The sequence below is a fragment of the Schistocerca nitens genome, chromosome 2, assembly GCF_023898315.1.
Source record: "Schistocerca nitens isolate TAMUIC-IGC-003100 chromosome 2, iqSchNite1.1, whole genome shotgun sequence".
In the NCBI taxonomy this organism is placed as follows: domain Eukaryota; kingdom Metazoa; phylum Arthropoda; class Insecta; order Orthoptera; family Acrididae; genus Schistocerca; species Schistocerca nitens.
The window spans coordinates 453,374,860-453,401,772 of NC_064615.1; the positions used below are offsets into that span (position 1 = coordinate 453,374,860).

Sequence of the window (26,913 nt, forward strand, 5' to 3'; positions counted from 1 at the left end):
CAGTTTTTCAAGGCTTATCCCCTGTATCAACTTATAACTAAATCTGAGGGCGGTGCGATGGGGATGTTCCCTTGTTAGTGGTATTGTGTGTTGGTGGCGTTGCCAGTTTACATACTGTGCATGTAACTCACAATAAATGCGTTGGATGCCTCCTGTGATCAGTTTACTTGAAAAACGTTTGTTGTCATCGTAATTTGTGTAACTGTCTCTCCGACTTCCAATTTGACAATTTGTGGAAAAATTGTTTACCTTCTTAGTCCTAGTTTCAAACATTGTCTGATAGAAAATGTAGGCATGAAGGAGTCTGTAAAAGCAATTAATCGCTATTATAGCAAACTTTTGAATCCACTGGACACTTGAATTCTATATATTGATTCTGAGAGTTTTGTTATTTCTCTTGTTATTTACTGTCCCAAAGTCATCCGTGAGAATAAAATTAAAGGCAGTTGGATTAGGTTCCTGATCTATAAACTGTGATTTAATATTCTGCGCTGCTAAATAAATTTTGAAGGTTGTATTCTTTACGTAAAACAGAGTATCGATGTCAGTCCTAGGATTGACGATAAACTTCAGAAATACAATTACGGAAAAGTGACATATCGATTACGGCTACTCACCATCAACAATAGTTGTTACCCATTGTTTAGTATTTGCTATTTTACCGTCGTTACCCTTTAGAGGCCAACCTGATCTTTCCACAGTGCCATTTTTACTTGCTTCTTAATATGTCCTATAACTACAGATTTGTTGAAAATATGAACTGTTAAATACGCTATTCCACAAATTAAAAACTTCCAGTTATTCTTCATATCTTGAAACTTACTACCGTTGACTTTCACTGAAGGAAAGATACGTAATAATAAAATGAAATCAAAGATTAGAATGTCGAAGCATAGTGTGAATGGTTAAAATGAAATGAACTAAAAATCATCTTCTTGTCTAAAACACTTTACTCTTCCAGAGAACTTCGGTACCTCTCAAAATTTTTTCAGCTCTGATGTTTAGCCACATGTGGAAAAATAGCGGGTCTCATGATGCAGCACTGTTTAGCCGTCACAAAATAAAGCCTCAAAAATCAGTAAATAAAACTATTCTTGTACAGTTGCTCCGAATCGCATATACCAACCGCCCTTTGCTGCGACAACTACTCAAAGTCTATTGGGTATTTGATTTTGTTCTGCTTTTTCGGGCCTCCTTACCTCTCCTTCTAGCCCAACCTTTGTTCTGCAATTACGTCTTCATCGGGGAGCTTCTCCTCAACATTTTTATTTTGTGCTGAACTGTTTTGTACCCTTCTTGCATACACACGTGTGTCACGTATTTTATAGAGACTGAATGAATATATAAGGTGAGTATTTCTTCTCTTATCAAATTAAATATTACATATCTTGCTGTGAATTAATTTGTTTGTCCCCATTCCACTTATTGCGTTTCCTTGAAATTATATAAAACATAAGTCTGTAAAAAAAAAATCGCGAATAGCCTCCTTTGGCTTCCACAACAGCTGGAAGTCTGTTGGGCATTGAGCCCACAACTCGAGCCACAGAACTAGGAGATTCAAGTAACTCATTCCAAGCTTCATGAATTTGCTGATTTGTCGTGCGTTGACAAATGGGTGGTTCTCACTGAAACGGCGTATCTGCTGATCCTGAGCTTGCGTTGTTTTGCGGCGACGGCCATGAGGCCTCCCATTCAAGTTACCACTCTCTTCCTTTCGTCTGATCCACCTGGCTACCGTCGACTTGTGAAGACCCATAGTTCTCGCTATGTCGGCATTTGAAGATCCCTCTGCATGGAGTATTATAGCGCCCTTGTCTGCCTCAGCCAGATGGGCCATTTAGCGTTGACTGAATGATTCGTCGCGGTTAATATTGGCTGCGGAAACAGCGCTGGCAGGAAACAGACTGCCTCCTCCAAGATGGCAGCCGCAACGCAGTGGCCAAGTATGTGTAACACGGAAATCGATGGCATAAAAGACAGATCGCAAGCCCGTGCCCGTGTCATTACATAGTGGAGCAACTTAGAATCTCTAATTTTTCTCAGAAGTGACTGGTCCACTCTTGTCATGTCTTATCCTGATAAATATTACATGAAATGAAATGTTTACGTTTTGCATATGCGGCAGGCCTGAGGCAAGAAACATTTCTGAAATATCTGAGGCAACCTGAAGAACACTTCGTGAATATTATCTGTAGAAGGTTGCCTTATAAGAAGGAAAACGTGTTTATCCCCGCTCGCCGTGTTTCCAGGTGGCGCAGTTTACTCGGAGGCATACATAATTCTCGCCGGGCGTAAGAAGCGACTCGACGAGCGAGGGGAACTCGCCAAATGTCATAGGCTGATTGTCCCGAAACTTTGCTCAGTGAAGGAGAGGACAAAATAAGCGAACATGTGTTTCGGCTTATCTGCAGACACTCGACCGTTTCCGAGAAAACGACGGTCAAAGTTATCAACGCGCTGTTGCTCTAGTGTAGATACCTTCTGCAGCCGAGAACGCAATTGAAGCGGTGGCTACCGTCGTTCCTTCTTAACACTGATTCCCGTGTTCGATACCATATTGGGTTTTTTAATTATTTTATTTTCCTGCCTCTCTATCAGAATTATCTACGAATGTTTTTTTCTAAGTTATGTTGAAATAATGTTGTCATTATTCGCCAATTAACTTTATGTGTAATTAATGAATTAAAAAGTAATAAACGAATGAGACAAGCTGATCTAACATCATCTGGGCTGCCTCATGTATCGTTATAACCAAATATTTTATAAATGTTAATCTACATTCAGATCCGATGATGGCACCTTTAGTGTGTTGAAACCGGTTATCCAGTAAACAATATTTAAGCGATCTTGGCTTCTGAATTATTTCTACAACAGAGTGATCGCCCCACTACGCACTGTGTGTTCCCTTTTTAACTTATTTCTTTACACAGTAAATTAACTGACGAATAACGACAACAGTGTTTCAACATAAATTGGAATAAACATTCGTAGATAATTCAGAGAGTGAGGGGAAAAAAAAGGAAAAACCGGGTTTCGAACTCGCAGCGCAAAGTTCAGAAATCGCTATGGTAGCCGCAGAGCCACCGCTCCAGTTGAATGCTTACCCACTAAGAGGTGTCTACACTATAGTAACAGCGCATTGAAAACTTTGACCGTCGTTTTCTCAGAAGCGGTAGAGTGTAAGCAGATAAGCCGAGACACGTGTTCGCTTATTTTGTCCCCGCTTTCACTGAGCGAAGTTTCAGCAAGATCGGGGTATTTCCTCGGGAACACAGGAAGAAACCATAGTAATAATGTAATTCAAGGCTCGCAAGAAAAGATTTAAGTGGTCCTTTTTCCCGCACACTGTTAATGAGTGGGACGGTAGAGAAATAACCCTAACCTTCTGCCAGGCACGTAAGTCCGGATTGCCAAGAAATCCTGTTGATGTAGTCATGTAGATGTAACGACGAAATTATGTTTTAATTACGACATGTGACTTTCATTTGATCTAAACATCGAAGTTGTTTGCTGTTTCAAAATGGTTCAAATGCCTCTGAGCACTATGGGACTCAACTGCTGTGGTCATAAGTCCCCTAGAACTTAGAACTACTTAAACCTAACTAACCTAAGGACATCACACACATCCATGCCCCAGGCAGGATTCGAACCAGCGACCGTAGCAGTCGCACGGTTCCGGACTGCGCGCCTAGAACCGCGAGACCACCGCGGCCGGCTCGTTTGTTGTTTATTTACTTTTTGTTCAATAGTTTCAGGCATATACAAACACCTAGGCGCGTTAAATTGATATTGAAATAAAGTGTCATGCGTGGACCAATAACAATAAATTCCCACCTACTTGTTATAGTACTGCAGTATCTGCCAGCGTCTTCAGAAGTGGATATCGCATACGAAGTTCCTAGGGTGTTTGTAATGGATATTGCAGACGACTTCGACAAAGTTTGAATGTAGCTTCGTAAAAGTTCCGTGAGCAAACGATCTGAGTTGCTGGCGAATACAGTTTATCCTCACTAGACAGTATATATTATCATTATACATGAGGTGAGTAGGGTTTCGCCGCGTTGCGGTGGCCGAGCGGTTCCAGGCGCTTCAGTGACGAACCGCACGGCTGCTTCAGTCGCAGGTTGGAATTCTACCTCGGGCATAGATGTCTGTGATGCCCTTAGGCTAGCTAGGTTTAAGTAGTTCTAGGTCTAGGGGCTGATGACCTAAGCAGTTAGGTCGCATAGTTCTTGAAGCCATTTTTTGACCTTTCGCGTAAATTTTCTTTACATAAACCGTCGTATCTTTTGATTGCGTTGACATAGAAGCTCACTTTTTTACACCAGCATGGGACCGGTTACAGCAAGAAGTGCGATACATTTCCGCTTATTATGTCCACCCGTTGTGGAGGTAAACGGGTTTTAAGGGTTGGGTAGACCGATAGACGGTCAAGAAAGTGAGACTAGTAGGGTTCCGTTTTTACCGGTTTAGGTGACGAAATCCTAACAACGAAAACACTGAAGATGAGGGCCGCATAAATAACACCCGCTACTCTTTATTCGAAATGTTCTAGTTGCTGTCGATACATAAGCATATTAGTCGTAGCTACGTTTTCGATCCAAATCACGTTTACAGGAATGCAAATAGAATGTATTTGCCTATACACGTGGTAATTCACATCCCAGTATTAATGCCACCGCGTTTTAGAAGTACGAACATTCTCATTGCTAGCTAGCTTAAGAAACACTTCTGCTAATGAACGTTTTCTGGCTGTGGCGAGTCTAGTGGAGAATTCGAAACAATGCAGAATACGTTTGGCAGCTATGTAGCCGTTTATTTCCTGGGGTGGTGCAGAATTATCCTACAAAATTTACTCTCTAATAACAGTAATTTGTTATTTCGATAAACATCCCGAATGATTGTCACATAAGCGGTGACATAAAGGAAGAAAATTCATGTTTTTGAGTCCAGAAAGCTCTATGCAACAGAAACTGCAGATTTTCATTTCGAAATTGCCGGCTTGTTCATGTCTGGGGTAATAATAGAGGGCTGTTTGCCTAGGTTGTCTGCTAGCATAGTGAAAGGAAGGTCTGGTTTGTTTTCGGTTCTAATCTCTATGGAGGCAGGTAGAATATCAGTAAAGCAATTTTAAGAAATTCTCGCGCACCCAATACGTTTTATCGCTACCTTTATTCTGTACTGGCGCCCTGTGCATGTCAATATGACACTCTTGTAGAATTTCATACATGTTACTGCCTACTTTTTCCGCTTCTGTCAATAATGGAATTGACTTAAGCGTGGCACTGAATGATTTTTAACTGAATTTCGTTATGAATCTTCACGCATTGCTAAATTTGCACACTTTCATGGTAGGTCAGCAACGGTAATCCAGTATGACTGGTCTGAACGTTGACACAGACCGTTTCGCGGCCGAATGCGGATAATATTTTGCTACTTCGTAACGATCTGGGGTTCTTTGTCTTACTGAAACAGTTAAGTCATCTCGATAAGTTGAAATTCATTTTTATTTGTCCAGTTCATACCAATTAGCGTTTGTTCTTTCAGTTCTGTCTTATATTTACGTGTTGTATTTAACACACTAATCAGCATTAATATAGTCTTACAAATTATGGAATACAGTCTAAAAAAGTTCAGATAGTTTGTCAATTTCACGCCTGCGCATAGTATGTTGGTAGCACTTCGTCGCCTTGCTTGTTATGCTGTGTAGCAGACTTTAAAGCCGTGCGGATCAGCATAACGAAAAGGCGAGGGGTCTCGCTCGTTTTGTCCACGACTGTACGTTAGCAAGAATTAGCCATAAACATTGCACGTGGTGGTTGCACCAGGGTGAGTGCAGCGCAATAGTAATGATTATATTGAGAGCTTACAAAAGAAAAAGAAATGTGAGGGGTCAACTAAAATGTTTATAGGGGAAAGGTGTGGTATGTGTGGTGTCAGACGATTAATAGTAATGCCTAGAGTTCAGTCGCAGCACATTTTTAGTATTATGTACCTCAATCGGTAAAAACGAAATCCTGATAGGATCACGTTGTTGTCCGCCTGTCTGTCTGTTCGCCCGACTGTTAGAACCTCCTTTTTCTTAGGAAAGGCTGGAAGCATCAAGCTGACATATATGCCACGTATTAAGATCTGCAGTCCTCTGGTGGTGTAATTAATTTAAGCCTAGAAATTGATGCAATCAAAAGAGACGCCCGTGCGTCACATATTAAGATATTAGTAAACTCATTCATCAAAAGCTATGGCGTACTTCACGTTGACCTAAAATCATGAATTTTGGCAAGAAGCAAGGTTTCATACTACAAATAAAGGAAGACATTTCAACATTATTAATTTGTAACTGTATCACCTTTTCTCCGTGCGTTGACCACCTGTCCGTACGTATATCTGTCCATCTGTTAATGCCCGTTTTCGGCAGGAATGGTTAGAGGTATCCAGTTGAAATTTATATCAAATTCCGAAGTCTATGATCCCTAACCCATGTAAATAATTTAAGCTTTTAAGCCAGTGCGATCAAAAAAATTAGGCCATTTATGTCACATATATTTATACTAGCATAGTCACTCAGCGGCAACGGCCTTGCTGCAGTGGATACACCGGTTCCCGTCAGATCACCGAAGTTAAGCGCTGTCGAGCTTGGCCGGCACTTGGATGGGTGACCATCCGGGTCGCCATGCGCTGTTGCCATTTTTAGGGGTGCCCTTAGCCTCGTGAAGCCAATTGAGGAGCTACTCGACCGAATAGTAGCCGCTCCGGTCACAGAAAACCATCGTAACGACCGGGAGAGCGGTGTGCTGACCACACGCCCCTCCTACCCACATCCTCAGCTGAGGATGACACGGCGGTCGAATGGTCTCGATGGGCCACTTGTGGCCTGAAGACGGAGTGCTTTATAGTCACCCATCAAAACCTATAAATGAAATATCTACTCGGTTGGTGTCTAAGTTCGTAGTGTTTTCCCGTAAGTTAATAAACACGACAGATACACACAATACAGACTATAGTCATCAATAACATATTCTTCTTCACTATTTACAACAGTCTGCCAACGGTTGGGTAACTTTTCGATTCCGCGACTGTAGAAGTCACTTGGTTTTGGAACGAACTCGTCGGGACATGTCCGGAGCGCATTTTCATCCAGAAAGGAAGTTCCTTGAAGTTTCTTAGATAGAGTGTGGAGTGGGTGGAAATCTGAGCATGGAAGATCAAGTGAATAAGGTGGGTATGCAATGACTTCACAACCCAACTCCTGTATAATGCTTTTTGTCAGTCTAGCGGATTATGGGGGGGGGGGGGAAGGGGGGGGGTGAATGGGGGTCGTAATCGTGGAGTAGCATCACTTAACTCAGTCGTCGCTCTTGGACTGTGTCGGAAAGACGTCTCAGTTGTTGGCAATAAATGTCAGCAGTGATGGCTGTACCTCGGGGAAGCAATTCGTAGCACACAATGCCGTCGCTGTTCCACAAGATGCATGATATTACTTTTTGCGTGTGGGCGTAGGTCTTTATAGTGAGTTGTTGCTTTGTTTGGGTTCAACTACTCCTTTCCATTCCTTCTGTTAACATAACGACACCACTTCTCATCACAGTAACGATACAGGATAGAAACTGTCGGTGTTGTTGAGGAGCCAATTGATGACGAACAAGTAGATATGCAGATACGGCCACCTGCTGATTTTTATGATTTTGGCTTACAGCGTGCGGTACCCATACATCCGATTTTTTAACCTTCCCCACTGCATGCAAATGTCATACGATGATGGAATGATCACAGTTCGTTACACCTGCCAGTTCTCGAATACAATGAAGTACGTCATAGTGGATTAATGCATTTAAATGATCTTCATGAAACCACGAAGGTTTTCCTGAACGTGGAGAGTCACTAACGTCAGAGCAATCCTCCTTGAAACGAAAAAAACATTTTCTTGGCGTTCTCTGTCCAGGGGCATTGTCAACATACACGGCGCAAACGTTTTTGGCTGCCGCCGCTGCTGTCACCCCTGTATTGCACTAAAACAGACGAATATGAGGGAGATGTTCCAATGTCTCCACTTGACACTATTTTCTAGCTCCGTCAGCTCCATCTTTTATCTTCAAATTACGAAATGACAATATTTATACTCGAATAGCAACTGTGAGCTACAAATAAAAAATGGCAATCGACAAATTAACGTGTAGCAACTGGAATATCAACATGCAAAACAAAAACGCATCGAACTTACGCACCAACCTAAAATGTACATGTCGTGTCTGGCAGCCTAGCGGGAAAGCAAAACGAGAGGTTGCGGGTTAGAATCTCGGTCGCCTTAAAGTAGCTTTCACCTCTCAACAATGTGAGGAGTCAGCAGAAAAAATTCGTGGTTTGGAATCCGCGTTAAACTATAGTCCCCATTTTCCCTCTTGGATAAATGGGGTAAGTTAGGAACACGCAAAGTGGCGTCCAGTAGAGAGACTTGGATACGCCATTGAGCCACTCTAAATTATTATTGTTATTATTATTTATTATTGTTATCTACATACATAATTAAGTTTGTACGGAACCCCAGGTGCGAATCCTAATACCACTTGTCCGGCTCTTTCTCCCCTATCACGACCGTAACATCCGGCAATACCTTGTGTACATGAAAATATCCTGAGTCTGTGGATCGCCATTAGTGTGTTTCCCTAATAATGTCCGAATAATCCATTTATCAAATGGTTCAAATGGCTCTGAGCACTACATCTGAGGTCATCAGTCCCCTAGAACTGAGAACTACTTAAACGTAACTAACCTAAGGACATCACACACATACATGCCCGAGGCAGGATTCGAACCTGCGACCGTAGCGGTCACGCGGTTCCAGACTGTAGCGCCAAGAACCGCACGGCCACTCCGGCCGGCTCATTTATCAGATAGTAAGAACGCAAAATGATGACAACTCAAAAAAAAAAGTCTGTTAAGATCCTGCAGTGCTCCAACAATCGTGTTGGACACTGCGTTGCTTTAAAAGAGAGAAATAAAACAATTTGAAAAAACCGAGTCAGACTAGCAGTTTTCATCAGCAACCAAGCTATACCAACAACTGATTTCGGAAGTACGGAGAAACGGAGATCTATTGCGCAAATACTTGGACGAAAATGCAACACACCATAAGTTCTCGCAAAAGAGGTTCGAGTCATTCGTGGACATCATTGTCGACGAGAAACTTCGTTAGTGAACAGCGTCTTCTATTATTGTCTCCATATTTTATATGAACAGTTTCGAGCGCTGTAACGGATATGTCACAGCATGACATGTATAATCATATAACTGCTACTCTGTACGTGCTGTCTTTTTTCTGATATAACCGGGTAAAAGACAGTGCCTCTTGTCGTTTATGCATTTGACTTAAGTGTGCATGTGATGACGACAGCGCCAATGAATGAACTGTTTGCGTTCCAACACTTTTTATTCTGTAGCACGAGATGATCCGAGACAAACGGATTTCTTTTGATGCGCAACCACAGTAGGTCATGCCGAAAACATTTCGATACGTAAAAGAAAAGTGAAGCATCTTCAGCATATTCTGCAAAAAGCTATTTTCTGACTTTCTTTACGCCTTAACTTTTCTGTGGTGTCGCCAGTTATAAGTACAAGGGCGCGCTGCGGTCTCGCCATGCAACAAAGCGCGCGAGGTATCTAACGCGACACTGATACGATTAGTGTCACCTTATTGGTGCCCAGCAGGTAAGCCGGTTCACGCATGAAATGGGTGTGTTCAGTGTGCTTCTCGTTTTTTCTGGTGGAATACGTCAAAGGACGGTTAATGTAGACGATGTAGATGAAAATTGATGCGTTTCTCTCGTTTCTCAGCGTGAGGAAATTGCTTAAAACTCGATATTTTAATGTCTTGTGTGAACAATAAACGTATTGGTCATTTCATCTCCCTGTTATCTGTCGTTTTCACCATATAAATTGATGGTTTTTTTTTAACTTATATGTTTTCGGAAGTTGACGAGTTTTGCCTGTAAAGTAATTCATGCGAGAGCTGCAACTTTCATTTGTGTATTTAGTATATTTCATAGCAATACTGTACGGTTTCAGATACTCATTCCCTCCCAATTTAAGTATCCATTTATGATTAAAAATATATTTTCATTTTCATACCTTTTTACGTTCAGTCACGAATGTGAAGTCTGTTAAATCATCGGTAAACTGTTTCATGATCCGAGTGTTCTGTGCTACTAAAATTTTCTGACTGTAGCTGGTTTTCATTAGTGTTTCACAGGGGTTGACAAAATATGGAAAGACCAAAAGGAAAACACATTACCATGCCTAATACAGTGTAGGAAAGCCCTTGGCATTCAAACCAGCTTCCAGTCGTCTCTGAATAGATAAATACATGACCTTTATGGTCTTCAGTGGAATCTTACACCTGTCATCCTGTGCAAAATAGTGGCAAGTTCAGTGTAGATGATGGAAGTGATAAAGCTCACGCACTCTTCTCTCCATAGAAATAATATTAAGATGTGGCGACTATGGTGGCAAGGGGAGATGTGACGTTTGGTCCTCGTGCTCACAAAAAGCGTTCCTGGATCATGTGACCGGTGTGAAAAGGGGCCTTGTCTCCTTGGAACACAGCGCTACCATTGGGGAACAAACACTGTACCATGGAATGGATATGATCAGCCGAAATGGTCACATAATTGTTGGCAGTAAGGAGACCTTACACAGTAACCATGGGACCCAAGGAATACCAAGGCTACCCAATTAATCGCCAAAACCCTTGCAATGCTTCACACTTGGGAAGTGAGCGCTGCAGTCATGGATCGTGGCGCTGGTCCCGGCGGAGGATCGAGTCCTCCCTCGGGCATGAGGGGGTGTGTTTGGCCTTAGGATAATTAAGGTTAAGTAGTGTGTAAGCTTAGGGACTGATGACCTTGGCAGTTAAGTCCCATAAGATTTCACACACATTTGAACATTTTTTTGAAGTGAACTTTGTCAGACGTTCGAAACAGTGTGAAATAACAGCCGACCAAATAAGTTTCTTCCATTGCCCCACAGTCCAGGGTTTACGGCTTCGACCCCGCGTTTTCCTGTCACGGGCATTTGCATCGCTCATGACTGGTCTTAGAAGTCCAGCTCGCCCTGCAGTTCCTTGCTTATGGGAGTCCCTCCGTGTTGCTTCGGTGCTGGCAGGGTTCGCGAGTACGTCATTCAGTTCTACAGTGACTCTTGCAACTGACATCTTCTTACTTTTCGTCACAGTCCCTTTTAATAATTGTCTCTCGCTATCACTCAACACACGCTTTCGTCTACATTGTGTCTTAGCGGAAGATATCTTTCCGCTTTCCCTGTAAGCGATGTAAATCTTGACACGGGCCTGTTGCAGCTTCGGCTGCCTTGGTTACGGAAGAAGCCGCCATACGAGCACTAACAATCTGCCCACGTTCGAATTCACTGAACTCCGAAATAACCCACCTGCAGCTACAGTGAACACTGTTCTGACCTCGGCTGCCGCTATCGCCGTGTTGAGGACATCGTGCAGGTGCCGCTCGTGGTGAAACACAATACCGGAACCTGGGGGCCTGGCTAGCGTCTGCATTTATTTGTATTTCAAGGATGCATTTCTCGCGGTGTTTCCATATTCCCATCGAACCCCCTATATCTTTATCCATCGCAGATTCCTGTGTCCATTGCGTGGAACTTCATTGTTACAGATTTCCGTTTTATGCTCCCACATTTCTGAGAAATTTGTTTACTAGGCATAAATCCAATACATAAATACACTAAATTTAAATATACTGCAACCATAGTGGCAATATCGCTTCCGTGTGAGGAATAAGTCGGTTGTACTCAGCACGCAACCACACGCCGTGGCTGGTTATGGTACGAAGAAGCCTCCGCCACGTCCTGCATGTGTGTCAGCACTTATGAGCCAGTACAAATGACCGCCTGCTTAATACACTACTGGCCATTAAAATTGCTACACCAAGAAGATATGCAGATGATAAGCGAGTATTCATTGGACAAATATATTATACTAGAACTGACATGTGATGACATTTTCACGCAGTTTGGGTGCATAGATCCTGAGAAATCAGTACTCAGAACAACCACTTCTGGCCGTGATAACGGCCTTGATACGCCTGGGCATTGAGTCAAACAGAGCTTGGATGGTGTGTACGTGTACAGCTGCCCATGCAGCTTCAACACGATACCACAGTTCATCAAGAGTAGTGACTGGCGTACTGTGACGAGCCAGTTGCTCGGCCACCATTGACAAGCCGTTTTCAGTTGGTGAGAGATCTGGAGAATGTGCTGGTCAGGGCAGCAGTCGAACATTTTCTGTGTCCAGAAATGCCCGTACAGGACCTGCAACATGCAGTCGTGCATTATCCTGTTGAAATGTAGGGTTTCGCAGGGATCGAATGAAGGGTAGAGCCCCGGGTCGTAACGCATCTGAAATCTAACGACCACTGTTCAAAGTGCCGTCAATGCGAGCAAGAGGTGACCGAGATGTGTAACCAATGGCACACCATACCATCACGCCGGGTGATACGCCAGTATGGCGATGACGAATATACGCTTCCAATGTGCGTTCAACGCGATGTCGCCAAACACGGATGCGACCGTCATGACGTTGCAAACAGAACCTGGATTCATCCGAAAAAATGACGTTTTGTCATTCGTACACCCAGGTTCGTCGTTGAGTACACCATCGCAGGCGCTCCTGTCTTTGATGCAGCGTCAAGGGTAACCGCAGCCATGGTTTCCGAGCTGATAGTCCATGCTGCTGCAAACGTCGTCGAAATGTTAGCGCAGATGGTTGTTGTCTTGGAAACGTCCCCATCTGTTCACTCAATGATCGAGACGTGGCTGCACGATCCGTTACAGCCATGCGGATAAGATGCCTGTCATCTCGACTGCTAGTGATACGACTCCGTTGGGATCCAGCACGGCGTTCCGTATTACCCTCCTGAACCCACCGATTCCATATTCTGCTGACAGTCATTGGAATTCCACCAACGCGAGCAGCAATGTCGCGATACGATAAACCGCAATCGCGATAGGCTACAATCCGACCTTTATCAAAGTCGGAAACGTGATGGTACGCATTTCTCCTCCTTACACGAGGCATCACAACAACGTTTCACCAGGCAACGCCGGTCAACTGCTGTTTTTGTATGAGAAATCGATTGGAAACTTTCCTCATGTCAGCACGTTGTAGGTGTCGCCACCGGCGCCAACCTTGTGTGAATGCTCTGAAAAGCTAATCATTTGCATATCACAGCATCTTCTTCCTGTCGGTTAAATTTCGCGTCTGTAGCACGTCATCTTCGTGATGTAGCAGTTTTAATGGCCAGTAGTGTAACAAGGCTGCCTCTGGTATGCGATGCAGCAGCTGTTCTGTGTGACACGTATTCGTCAAGTCGTTGTTATGGCACCAGATGTCTAGGCACATGTTTCGCAGTTCTTGTGAATTGCGATCCGGTGGTTTGTGGCGCGGAGCTGGCACACAACAGTCCCACGCGGGGTCTACTGCGTTCACATGAGGGGTATTTGGTGACGCAGGCATCAGCACGAGTTCACTATAATGCTCCTGATACTACTGTAGACTTATGACAAAGACAGTTATCCGGCGGGAAGATACCATCACTGTTGGTAAACACGTCAAGCACGAGAGGATGCAGGTGGTCTGCGAAAATGTTCACGCAGTCCACAGCTGTCATGGTGCCTACGATTACTACCACAGATCCCATGAGAGCTCTGGTGGTTGTTCCCCACAGCATAATACTGCCCTTCCCGGCCTTCGTCCTTGGTGCGCTATGGACACTACCACCGAGCACGTGTAACAACGTCTTTCACTTGACCAGGCGTCACGTTGGAGGAGTTCTTCCCCATTGGGGTAGTGGCCATTATTAAACACGAATAAAATATATTAATTTGACAGTGACGGCTAACTGCCACCTACTAATGAATCAAAAGCAATATTGTAAATAACTTGTATTTATTGTAAATTATCTCACGATAGAAATTAGATCATATTGAACAAATCATGAATGAAAACAAATTAAACAAATTGTACACTGTTCTTAGATATACTACACTGGTAAGATTGGCTCTCAGGTCTTAATGTTAAGTTGATGCGAAGTTAGATTTAATTATGCCCCTGGATCAGCGAATGGTAAATGCGATCTGACTGCATTCCTATAATCTCTTTTGTGTCTGAAATAATACGCACTTCAGACACCACCATAACGAAACAAACCAAACAACATGCAAAAAGACAAATAACCAATAACGAATCGTAAGCAAAACTGCACGGATGCTCAGTGGATGGCAGGAACACGATCCAACAACTATTTCTGAACTTTACTGCCGCTGCTGCAAGTTTTACAACACCGTCTACCAGCGTGCTGGCTCTGTCGATACTGCTGGGGCGACAACTGTAGCTGCAAAGTCACTGAATTAAGATAAGTCTCTCAAATATCTTGAGCAGAAACTGCTAATACCACAAACCCTATATTTCCTCTAAATGGTATACAACGCTTTCAAGACTGGCCCAACAACCTTTAAGGTGCAGCCCAGCGTGTCTTGTACTAACGTGCAATACCAGTATGTGCACTGGCTGACTACGTTCAATGGTGACTGCCAGACTATAAGGCGGAATCAACTTCAATTATACTAGTAGTCAATGCAATGCCTATCGTGGACGCTGATGTACTACTGTAGCTGCAGACTCTAGATCATACACAGCACAGTATTCAGAATCTAAGTCCCTATCTCACAGCTACCGAACTTTGCGACTGTCCGCTTTCATGGCACAAGAGTAGAGGTGGCAAAAAATAACGTAACTGATAGAAATAACCGGTTACTGAGAAGTAACGGTTACTGCGATAACCAATCCTCTGATACAGGCAGTTATTTCAATAACTGTCTAATGTCAACAGTGCCTCGCGCCATCTGTTGACCGAAGATCGTACTACGCTTTCCCGTCAACTCATCGGAGATCTGGCTAGGAACTAGGGTAGACCATTTGGTAGGCGTTCTATAGACCATGGGAATAACTGTGAGACTGCGCACCATCTGTTGATAAGAACTGTGTACTATATTGTGCGTCTTCTTTACTTTTACTTCGTTACTTTTAGCACAAACAATTAAATAAAGTTCATGTCCGAGCGGTGGCTGATAGGAGCTGCAGTACAGGCATTAACAAGTACGGTCGTTCCCTTAAGCCACCGCCTCATATGTCAATTTAGCTTGGACGGGTAGTATAAAGAGAGGTACCATAAGGAATTCGAGCGACTATGGAAATAACTGTCAGAGATCGGTATTTTCCTCTGGCAGTTATCGTTATTGGCTCACATTTCTCGCTCTCTGGCAGTTATCGGGCTACCATTACAGGTTACCTGGAAGTTGGTAACGGAGTAACTGTGTGTCTGTGTTGCTGATACAGTGACTCCAGTCTTAGACCCCGGTGATATTTCAGAGACTACAGTTACTAGAGCGAAAAAATATTTACGTACTTCTTCGGAAATAGCCGCTGGCCATCGCGAATGACAAATAACATGTCAGGAAGAATAACATAATACAGTTGAATATAATAATTATTATCCTCATCATTTGTCAGGAGATTGTCAAAATATGTGAATATATTACAGTAACTGCTAATATATACAGAATTGATACACTGTCAGAATAAAACACAGTTACGCACCTTTAATAAATTTATCATACACAGAATACCCGATCTTGACTGATGCAACCAAGTGCTGTCAAAACTGAAATATAGCAGAATTTTTACCTAAGCTGGTCTATCAGTCTCTGTTACGATATTCATCTACAGAGTAGAAGGAGGGGTCAATGGAAGCGTCCGATTCCACCCGTCTGCTTCGACGTAAAAAAGTGTTGTTGTGTGTGAATGTCATTACGGCACGGTGTTCATGAGTTGGTTTTTGTGTGTGTGTGTGGGGGGGGGGGGGGGGGGGGCGGCTGGCCGATCAAGTTTGCAGTGCTGGTGGTAATTAATTTTTTTTCTAGCTGTGATGTTTTGTGTGTTTATGGAGTATTGAATGTGATTTAATTTATGTAGGGATGATTGATTTGTGGACTTTTGGGTTTTATTTTTCGCAGTTGTAGGTGTTGGTTTTTTGGCATCAGTAGCTGTGGTGGACCTGTATAGGTCACCGGAAATGACCAATTCCCATTTTCATAGTTGTACGTGTTGATGTTTTGCTATCGTCATCTGAGGTTTACCTATGTAGGTCAAGGGAAATGTCCGATTCCAATTTTCGTGCTTTTAGTTTGTGGGTATTGGTGTTTTGGTATGGTCACCTATGGTTGATTTATAGTGTTCAAGGGAAGTGTCCGATTCCTGCAGATTTTTGTTGATGTAGCAGAATACTGTATTTTTTTTTCTTTTTGTTCTTCATTTTGTGTTTTGGGATCATGGTGTGTTTTTTTACTAGCTTGTCCTCACCCTAAAACCCCCAACTTCCCGCAGTTGTCCCGTTGGTTTGATTGTATTTTTGGTGGTTGATGTTATTGTATTATTTATATGTATCTTCGTGTTTGTTGCCATGTGTGTGTGTGTGTGTGTGTGTGTGTGTGTGTGTGTAGTGACGCCATGGACACACTTAAAATAGCCATTTCCAGCATATTGATGACGGGTGGAATCAGACACTTCTGTATCAAAAAGTCTTTCAAACACACTGTAAACCGTGCTTTATCTGAAACCAAGTTTTTAATGGTTGCTGACTTGCTGGCAGTTTATTGAAAATGCATGTTCCTGAATATTGGACCCCTTTTGGACCAAGATGTAGATTGCTGTTCCTATTTCTAGTACGGTACTGATATTATGTATTGAGCTATTGGTTGGAAATACTTGTAACAAATTTCATTAAGGAATAAATATACTAGGAAGCAGTGGTTAGAATACAAAGTTCCTTGAACAGGTTCCTACATGATGTTTTTGAATTTATACCACAAACGATTTTTATTACACGCTTTTACATGCAAAAAACTTTTGCTACGTTTGATGAGTTACCACAGAATATGCTCCCTTATGAAATAATAGAGTGAAAAAATGTGGTATGCCCTTCCCAACTGAATTTATTATCGAGTTGTAGTCCCAGAAATGTAACACTGTCAACCTTTTCGATCTGCGTGTCTTCATATGTTATAAACATGCTGTAGCTGGAGAAATCGAGCAGTTTCCAAATCTCACATAAAACTTGGATTAGCGTACTCACACTTTCCCCAATAGGACTATCTTTTACAGCACAAGAGTAAACGAATCCGTCACATTACGTAGATTTTTTTGTTGTATTACAAGGCTGTACACTTTATTCTATTATGTGAGCAGCACAAGAAATTAAGCTTCGAATTTAACCTACAGTACTCAGTTTACATATTACTTCATACTTAAAAACGCACGTTGTTAACATTTTACTTAAACAGTGCTGTGGCGAAGTTCCGCGTAATTTCTAATGCAGCTGCGAAGATAATATTTCTAATAGCGACCGATAACCTGCAAACATATAATGTGAAACACTAATAATCGTTCTAACATCAACTAAAATGTACCCGGAGTTAATAAGCTAAGGTTACGACACGATCCATACGACATTCCTGCCATTTCACACTACTCGCAGTTATACTGATAACTAAACTGATGGATTCCAACTATGTCGTTATTTAACTCTCGGAGTATTCGGTATTCGCTAGCGAAAAATAACTTGGCAGTTATTAATAACCGTTAACAATAACGGTTATCAGAGAATAACTGGAACTGTGATAACGGTTACTCCAGAATAACCGTTTGGCCCACCTCTACACAAGAGGCTCTCCTTTTCTCGCTCTCCCCGATGCTCTTGCGACAATCTTGCCGCCAAACTCTAATCAGCCAATCCCGATGCTGCAAAGGCCTCCCACATCTCCCTCGTGGAGTGATACAATTTCTCCACCTATCCAAAAATTTCTCTGTTCAAACAGCGGGCGTTGACCTTCGGCATTTCCCGCACTTTCTTATGAACTGCCCAATCAGAGCTCAGCCCATTTGCCGCTAAAACAGCACGCGACGGGGCGGCGCCAGCGCGTACGTTGGACGCTCTCTGTCTGCTCGACATTTCCCCTCTCTCTCTCTCTCTCACCTGGCACCCGGCGGTGTTGGTTTTTGATGCTTGCAGGTCAGTGGCCCCCATCCCCTGGGACCCCGGCCCCTGCACAATGCTCTTCCGGCGCTCGCCGGCCTTCGCCTCCCCGGCTGTGGCCGACCACTCCTCGCCTCCACTGGCAAATTTACTCTGCTTAAGTGCTTACACTTACAGCATGCAACTAAATATTATCATTACCAAAGCCCGTATTATTTCAGACATGTGTTTAATCATCACGTATCTCTCTTTCTAATCCACCTAATAAGACTAATTACCCATTATATGGGTTTATTTACTTCAAACATGCAGAATAATCTGCGATATGAACGACACAAACGTAAGCCTCCTTTCAATGTTTGCATTGATCCGAGGTCCAACCGCAATCACAAAAGAAGACGAAGTAAATATTCCAGAATTCGAATCGAGAACAGCTGCCAACATGAGTAACTTAGAAGTAAATATCCTCGGAATAGTGAACCAACTCAAATCACTTAATAAAAGCAAGTTTTCTGGTCCAGTCCGTATACCAGTTAGGTTCCTTTCGGAGTATGCTGATGCATTAGCTCCATACTTAACAATCATATACAACCGTTCGCTCGACGAAAGATCCGTACGCAAAGACTGTAAAGTTGCACAGGCCACACCAATATTCAAGAAAGGTAGTAGGAGTAAGCCACTAAATTACAGGCCTATATCGTTAATGTCGATATGCAGCATGATTTTAGAACATATTGTGTTCGAACATTATGAATTACCTCTAAGGAAACGGTCAATTGACACACAGTCAACATGGGTTTAGAAAACATCGTTCCTGTGAAACAGAGCTAGCTCTTTATTCATATGAAGTGCTGAGTGCTTTTGACAAGGGATTTCAGATCGATTCCATATTCCTGGATCTCCGGAAGGCTTTTGATACTGTACCACTTAAGTGGCTCGTAGTGAAATTGTGTGCGTATGGAATATCGCCTCAGTTATGTGACTGGATTTGCGAGTTCCTGTCAGAGAGGTCACAGTTCGTAGTAATTGACGGAAAATCAGTAAAACAGAAGTGATTACTGGCGTTTCCCAAGGTAGTGTTAGAGGCACTTTGCTGTTCCTTATCTATATAAACGATTTGGGAGACAATGTGAGCAGCCGCCTTCGGTTGTTTGCAGATGACGCTGTCGTTCATCGATTAATACAGTCATCAGAAGATCAAAACAAATTGCAAAACGATTTAGAAAAAATATCTGAATGGTGTGAAAAGTGGCAGTTGACCCTAAATAACGAAAAGTGTGAGGGGATCCACATGAATGCTAAAAAAGGAACACGATAAATCAGTCTAATCTAAAAGCCGTAAATTCAACTAAATACCTAGGTATTACAATTACGGACAACGTAAATTGGAAAGAACACATAGAAAATGTTGTGGGGAAGGGTAACCAAAGGCTGCGTTTTATTGGCAGGACACTTAGAAAATGTAACAGACCTACTAAGGAGACTGTCTACACTACACTTGTCCGTCCTCTTTTCGAATACTGCTGCGCGATGTGGGATCCTTACCAGATAGGTCTGACGGAGTACATCGAAAAAGTTCAAAGAAAGGCACCACGTTTTGTATTATCGCGAAATATGGGAGAGAGTGTCACAGAAATGATACAGGATTTGGGCTGGAACTCATTAAAAGAAAGGCATTTTTCGTTGCGATGGAATCTTCTCACGAAATTCCATTCACCAACTTTCTCCTCCGAATGCGAAAATATTTTGTTGACACCGACCTACATATGGAGGAACGATCACCACGGTAAATTAAGGTAAATCGGAGCTTATACGGAAAGATATACGTATTCATTCTTTCCGCGCGCTATACTAGATTGGAATAATAGAGAATTGTCAAGATGGTTCGATGAACCCTCTGCCAGACACTTAAATGTGATTTACAGAGTATCCATGTAGATGTAGAACGCCCACTGAAATCGTAGTTCACAGTGCTATTAGGTCAACATGGGAACACGTTGCGTCGTCTGTTGCGGAGCGTCCAATTCAATACTGTGCGATGAACAACGTGCTACGGAACACTCGAGCATAAATTTTTGTGTTGCGCAACTGCTGAGATTTCTCAGGAGGTGCGGGCTGCCGCTCTAAAACGGTTGCCATCCCATGCAACTGAGCTGTCCGAACGGCCATTGACAAGCGCCCGGCCAACCGCAGTGCGCGATTCTGCACTCTGTAGCGTCTGCACTTGCGTTTCCGTTTCGGCGGCTGTACGGCAGCATAATCCGTACTGCGGCGGTAGGGAGGAAGGTGGATTCAACTACGGCAACACGTTGCTGAGCCGACGGAAGATTTTGTTCCTAATGTCTCTGATGTGCAGACAGTGTAGCGTGACATCAAGGTATCGTGCTGCGTCACTGTGTTGCACACGGCTGTCTTCAATCTTGACAGGTGGCAGCGCTGTAGGAATGATGCGGCGAGTTACTGTCGGGGGTTGCTTCTAGGTATCACTCGATTCTAGGAGCAACTTGGAGCACCAGTTGTGCAGGTTGTCAGAGGGGAGCTGCAGTTGATGTTGCAGAGTTACGGCATTCATGCTGCAGCTTAATCGCTGTATAGTCAGCGTACAACTCAGGTGTAACAGTGGTATACAGCATGTACAGGATCGGTCCGAGGTCGTAGCCCTGTGATACGCCAGACAGATTGTGGGCAAATTTGAAACTTTCTGGTAGATTAAACTATGTGCCGGACCGAGGGTCGAATCTGGGACATTTTTCCTTTCGCGGGCAAAAGTTCTCTGCAACTGAGCTATCAGAGCACGACTACCGACCCGCTTCATTCTTAATTCATTTACTTCCGTTTCATTGGTGTGTCGGGTTCCGTGCTGGGACAGCTCAGTCGGTAGAGCAATTGCCTGCGGAAAGCAAAGATACGAGGTTCGAGTTTCGGTCCGACACAAGTTTTCGGTCCAGATTCAGCTGGTACGTGGAAAGTCCTGTCGATGAGATAGGATTGGATAAAGTGAACATTGGTGGTTATTAGCTACCACAAAATACTCGAGATTTTCTAAATCCCTATTAACTATAAATCTAGACGTGTTACTTTCATGCTAATTTGTTCCCGATGTAAAAGTAATCGCGCCATTTTTATTTACATTAACATCATCAGCAGTTTAACATTCACTGAAAAGAATATAAATAGACCTCATTTTTTATCCCTGCTTACTACGTATTTTAGGTATTTACGCAACTGGCCATTAAAATTGCTACACCACGAAGATGACGTGCTACAGACGCGAAATTTAACCGACAGGAAGAAGATGCTGTGATATGCAAATGATTAGCTTTTCAGAGCATTCGCACAAGGTTGGCGCCGGTGGCGACACCTACACCGTGCTGACGTGGGGAAAGTTTCCTACCGATTTCTCATACACAAACAACAGTTGACCGGCGTTGCCTGGTGAAACGTTGTTGTGATGCCTCGTGTAAGGAGGAGAAATGCGTACCATCACGTTTCCGACTTTGATAAAGGTCGGATTGTAGCCTATCGCGATTGCGGCTCATCGTATCGCGACATTGCTGCTCGCGTTGGTCGAGATCCAATGACTGTTAGCAGAATATGGAATCGGTGGGTTCAGGAGGGTAATACGGAACGCCGTGCTGGATCCCAACGGAGTCGTATCACTAGCAGTCGAGATAACAGGCATCTTATCCGCATGGCTGTAACGGATCGTGCAGCCACGTCTCGATCCCTGAGTCAACAGATGGGGACGTTTGAAAGACAACAACCATCTCCACGAACAGTTCGACCTTTGCTGCAGCACGGACTGTCAGCTCGGACACATGGCTGCGGTTACCGTTGACACTACATCACAGACAGGAGCTCCTGCGATGGTGTACTCAACGACGAACCTGGGTGTACGAATGGCAAAAAATCACTTTTTCGGATGAATCCAGGTTCTGTTTACAGCATCATGATGGTCGCATCCGTGTTTGCCGACATCGCGGTGAACGCACATTGGAAGCGTGTATTCGTCATCACCATACTGGCTTATCACCCGGCGTGATGGTTTGGGGTGCCAATGGTTAGACATCTCGGTCACCTCTTGCTCGCATTGACGGCACTTTGAACAGTGGTCGTTAGATTTCAGATGCGTTACGACCCGGGGCTCTACCCTTCATTCGATCCCTGCGAAACCCTACATTTCAGCAGGATAATGCACGACCGCATGTTGCAGGTCCAGTACGGGCCTTTCTGGACACAGAAAATGTTCGACTGATGCCCTGGCCAGCACATTCTCCAGATCTCCCACCAACTGGCTCGTCACAATCAGGGACAAGGAAACTTCCCTGTCAAGTGAGATTAGATGCAAGAACTACGTGGGGTAAACGTTTAGTACAGTGATTAGCGGAGAAACTCAAGAATTTCAGCGATTTATCCTGTGTTAGAGTTTCAAACAACAAATTACTTAATACGTATGTAAGATTTATTTCTAGTGATCTGATGACAACAGCTGCTTGATCAACGCAGCCGATGGCATATAACAAGTATGTTCACAAGAGGGTGCAAAGTAGATGAATCTCTACAGGAATAACGACTAATAACTGCCATAATTTCTTTAATGATCCAGGGGCAAGTGAATCATGTATTTCTTCCACCCTTTTTTGCTTGCTTCCTCCTCCGTCACGTCTCGTCCCAGTCCTCAGTTTGCAGTAATCGGTAGTTGCTCCAGTACCCGCTCGACGATGTTCGAGTCACCGCAGCACTGTAGCAAAGTAGCTACAACAGTTGTATTGCTGAACGCGAGCCTGTGTAGGCGACAGCTGTGTGAAGCAAGCACACTGCTGCCAGATGAAACATGTTGGCGATAGACGCCTGTCCCGTAGTATTTGGTTCTTCAAGACGCTACTTGGACGAAACGAGTGTGTCAACAGGTGTGCGTTCACAACGCACAGTCGCGGGCTAGGAGAAGCCTTCCTCTTGTAGGCGGAGGATGGGAACAACCATGATCCTTTCCCAGTTAGCTGTTAAAGTGTATTTCTTTCTTTGTTTGTTTTTTCGGTCAGTTTCGCAACCTCCTCTCCCGCCCCCTCCCCGCGGCCTACCCTCACGGTATGGCCACGGTGGAACCCTCGACTGTCTTTTCGAGACATCGGTGCTGTCCCAGTACGGTAGGCTCCGGCATGATACATAAAGAAAGACACACACACAAAACACACACACACACACACACAGAGAGAGAGAGAGAGAGATAGAGAGAGAGAGAGGCCTGTGAAGCAACAGCCGGCGTAGGGCAAGCGGTTGTGTGGCGGGGGAGCAGGGGCGGCCAGCTTAAGCGATTACGAGGTGCGAGCGTGCGCCAGGAAACCGCAAACAGCGGAGAGCGCGCTGTGCAAACTTAGTCAGAGCGCGCCGAGTCAGTGTTGTCCCAGGCAGGGCAATTAGCAGATAACGCGCCGCCCGCCGGGCCACACGTCTGCCCCACTCGCATCCACTGCGTGAGCCACTGCTCGATTACTGGCAAATGGCTTACCCTGCGCTCGTCATTACGTGAAACGGAGGAGTTTTTATTTATTAGCTTTCAGAACGTCCCTATACAGGCATCTCAGTTCTGTAAACACTATACACTGAGGTGACAAAAGTCATAGGAGACCTTCTAATATCGTGTCGGGACTCCTTTTCCCCGGCCTAGTGCAGCAGCTCGACGTGGCATTGCCTCAACAATTCGTTCCAGTTTTAAGTGAAAATGACCCCTTGTACAAAACGCAATACAGGTGGTGCTTGTAAAACATAGACTAACTTACACTACTGGCCATTAAAATTGCTACACCAAGAAGAAATGCAGATGATAAACGGGTATTCACTGGACAAATATATTATACTAGAACTGACATGTGATTACATTTTCACGCAGTTTGGGTGCACAGATCCTGAGAAATCAGTTCCCAGAACAACCACCGCTGGCCGTAATAACGGCCTTGATACGCCTGGGCATTGAGTCAAACAGAGCTTGGATGGCGGGTACGTGTACAGCTGCCCATGCAGCTTCAACACGATACCACAGTTCATCAAGAGTAGTGACTGGCGTACTGTGACGAGCCAGTTGCTCGGCCACCATTGACCAGCCGTTTTCAATTGGTGAGAGATCTGGAGAATGTGCTGGTCAGGGCAGCAGTTGAACATTTTCTGTGTCCAGAAAGGCCCGTACAGGACCTGCAACATGCGGTCGTGCATTATCCTGCTGAAATGTAGGGTTTCGCAGGGATCGAATGAAGGGTAGAGCCACAGGTCCTAACATATCTGAAATGTAACGTCCACTGTTCAAAGTGCCGTCAATGCGAACAAGAGGTGACCGAGACGTGTAACTATTGGCACCCCAAACCATCACGCCGGGTGATAAGCCAGTATGGTGATGACGAATACACGCTTCCAATGTGCGTTCACCGCGATGTCGGCAAACACGGATGCGACCATCATGATGCTGTAAACAGAACCTGGATTCATCCGAAAAAGTGACGTTTTGCCATTCGTACACCCAGGTTCGTCGTTGAGTACACCATCGCAGGAGCTCCTGTCTGTGATGTAGTGTCAAGGGTAACCGCAGCCACGTGTCCGAGCTGATAGTCCGTGCTGCTGCAAAGGTCGTCAAACTGTTCATGCAGATGGTTGTCGTCTTGGAAACGTTCCCAATCTGTTGACTCAGGTATCGAGACGTGGCTGCACGATCCGTTACAGCCATGCGGATAAGATGCCTGTCATCTCGACTGCTAGTGATACGACTCCGTTGGGATCCAGCACGGCGTTCCGTATTACCCTCCTGAACCCACCAATTCCATATTCTGCTAACAGTCATTGGATCTCGACCAACGCGAGCAGCAATGTCGCGATACGATGAGCCGCAATCGCGATAGGCTACAATCCGACCTTTATCAAAGTCGGAAACGTGATGGTACGCATTTCTCCTCCTTAGACGAGGCATCACAACAACGTTTCACCAGGCAACGCCGGTCAACTGCTGTTTGTGTATGAGAAATCGGTAGGAAACTTTCCTCATGTTATATGATTACAAGCACTTACACACTGTGAAAGAGATCAATATTTCAGTCTACTGCGTATTGTACTTCAGTCTGAACTTCGTTACACATCAAAACAACGTGTCAGACCAGGGTTCGATCCCGAGACATTAGCTTTCACGGACAGTCTTCTTTCCGGTTGAGCCATCCAGGCTCACGACTTCTCTTTGAGGCTTCAATTTTGCCGGTAACTTTCTCCTGCTTTTCAGATTCACAGATTCTCTTTTGCACAATTCGCTGGACTAGAGCTCTTAGAAAAACGTGAGAGTACTGGCTGAAAGATAGCTGTGGGGTCGTGTCTTCATTCTTGCCTCGAATGCTAATTCAGTGTGAGCATTGCCTGTGAGTGACAGATTCCCGAATTCCACTCACACCCCGAACTCAGTTTTACTCTGAAACAACTGTTAGATATTTGATTTATGAAATATTTAAATCGTTTTAGCGTTCATAGCCATTATCAGTTTCTACCATACAGCTCATTTTCATATGATTCCAGTCCATTTGAGAATTACTGCTAATCATCTGTTGCCTGTTTTAGTGCTATTGCAACCTACAGTTAAAGTTATTGTAAGTTATAAAGGTTGAAAATGAAATTGGAAACCATTGCTGTTCGCAGCGTAAAATCATCAACACTGATGTAAGGTCAAATTATCGTCATTCGAAAGATTGATATGATAATGACAGGGGATCGCAAATTGAATCCACATTTCTAGATTTCCAGAAGGCTTTCGACACCGTTCCTCACAAGCAACTTCAAATGAAATTGCTTGCCTGTGGAGTGTCGTCTCAGTTGTGCAACTGGATCCGAGATTTCATATCCGAATCGTAGTAATCAACGGAAAGTCATCGAATAAACCGGAAGTGATATCTGGTGTTCCGTAGGGAAGTGTTGTAGGCCCTCTACAGTTCCTAACATACTAGTGCATAAACGATTTAGAACACAATGTGAGTCGCCCTCTTACATTGTTAGCAGATGATGCTGTCGCCTACCATCTAGTAACATCATAAGAAAATAAAAACCAATTGCAAAATGATTTAGACAAGATATATGTATGGCGCGAAAAGTGTCAATTCAATCTAAATAACGAAGAATCTGCAGTCATCCATAAGAGTACTAAAAGTAATCCGTTAAATTTCTGTTACACGATAAATCACACTAATCTAAAGGCTGTCAGCTCAAGTATGTACCCAGGACAACAATTACGAACTACTGAAATTGGAACGGTCACATACAAAATGTTGTGGGCAGCGAACAAGAGACTGCATTTTGTTGAAGACTTAGAAGTTCCAACAGTCTGCTACAGATACTGCCTACACAATGCCAGTCCATCCTTTCCTAGAACATTACTGTGTGTTATCTGATCCGTCCCAGGTTGGATTGACAGAGGACATCGAAAAGATTCAAAGAAAGACAGATTATTTTGTGTTATTGTGAACTAGGGGAGAGAGTGTCTCAGATACGATACGCGAGTTGGGATGGCAATCAAAACAAAGGCTGTTTCGTTGCAGCTAGATCTTTTCAGGAAATTTCAAGCATCAACTTTCTCCTATGAATGTGAAAATGTTTAGTTGACGCCAACCAACGTAGGAAGAAATTATCATCGTAATAAAATAAGAGAAATTAATGCTCGAACAGAAAAATTTAACTGTTCGTTTTTTCCACGAACTGCCGGCCGGAGTGGCCGAGCGGTTCTAAACACTACTATCTGGAACCGCGCGACCGCTACGGTCGCAGGTTCGAATCCTGTCTC

The 26,913-nt window shown here is 43.9% G+C and overlaps 1 protein-coding gene and 1 pseudogene across 1 annotated transcript in view; both read left to right on the top strand.

Annotated features, from left to right (window-relative positions):
• Nucleotides 1-26,913, top strand: part of LOC126235085 (uncharacterized) — a 1,179,108-nt gene that overhangs the window by 1,007,251 nt on the left and 144,944 nt on the right. The window lies entirely within an intron of this gene.
• LOC126237808 (5S ribosomal RNA) lies at nucleotides 6,570-6,687 on the top strand (annotated as a pseudogene).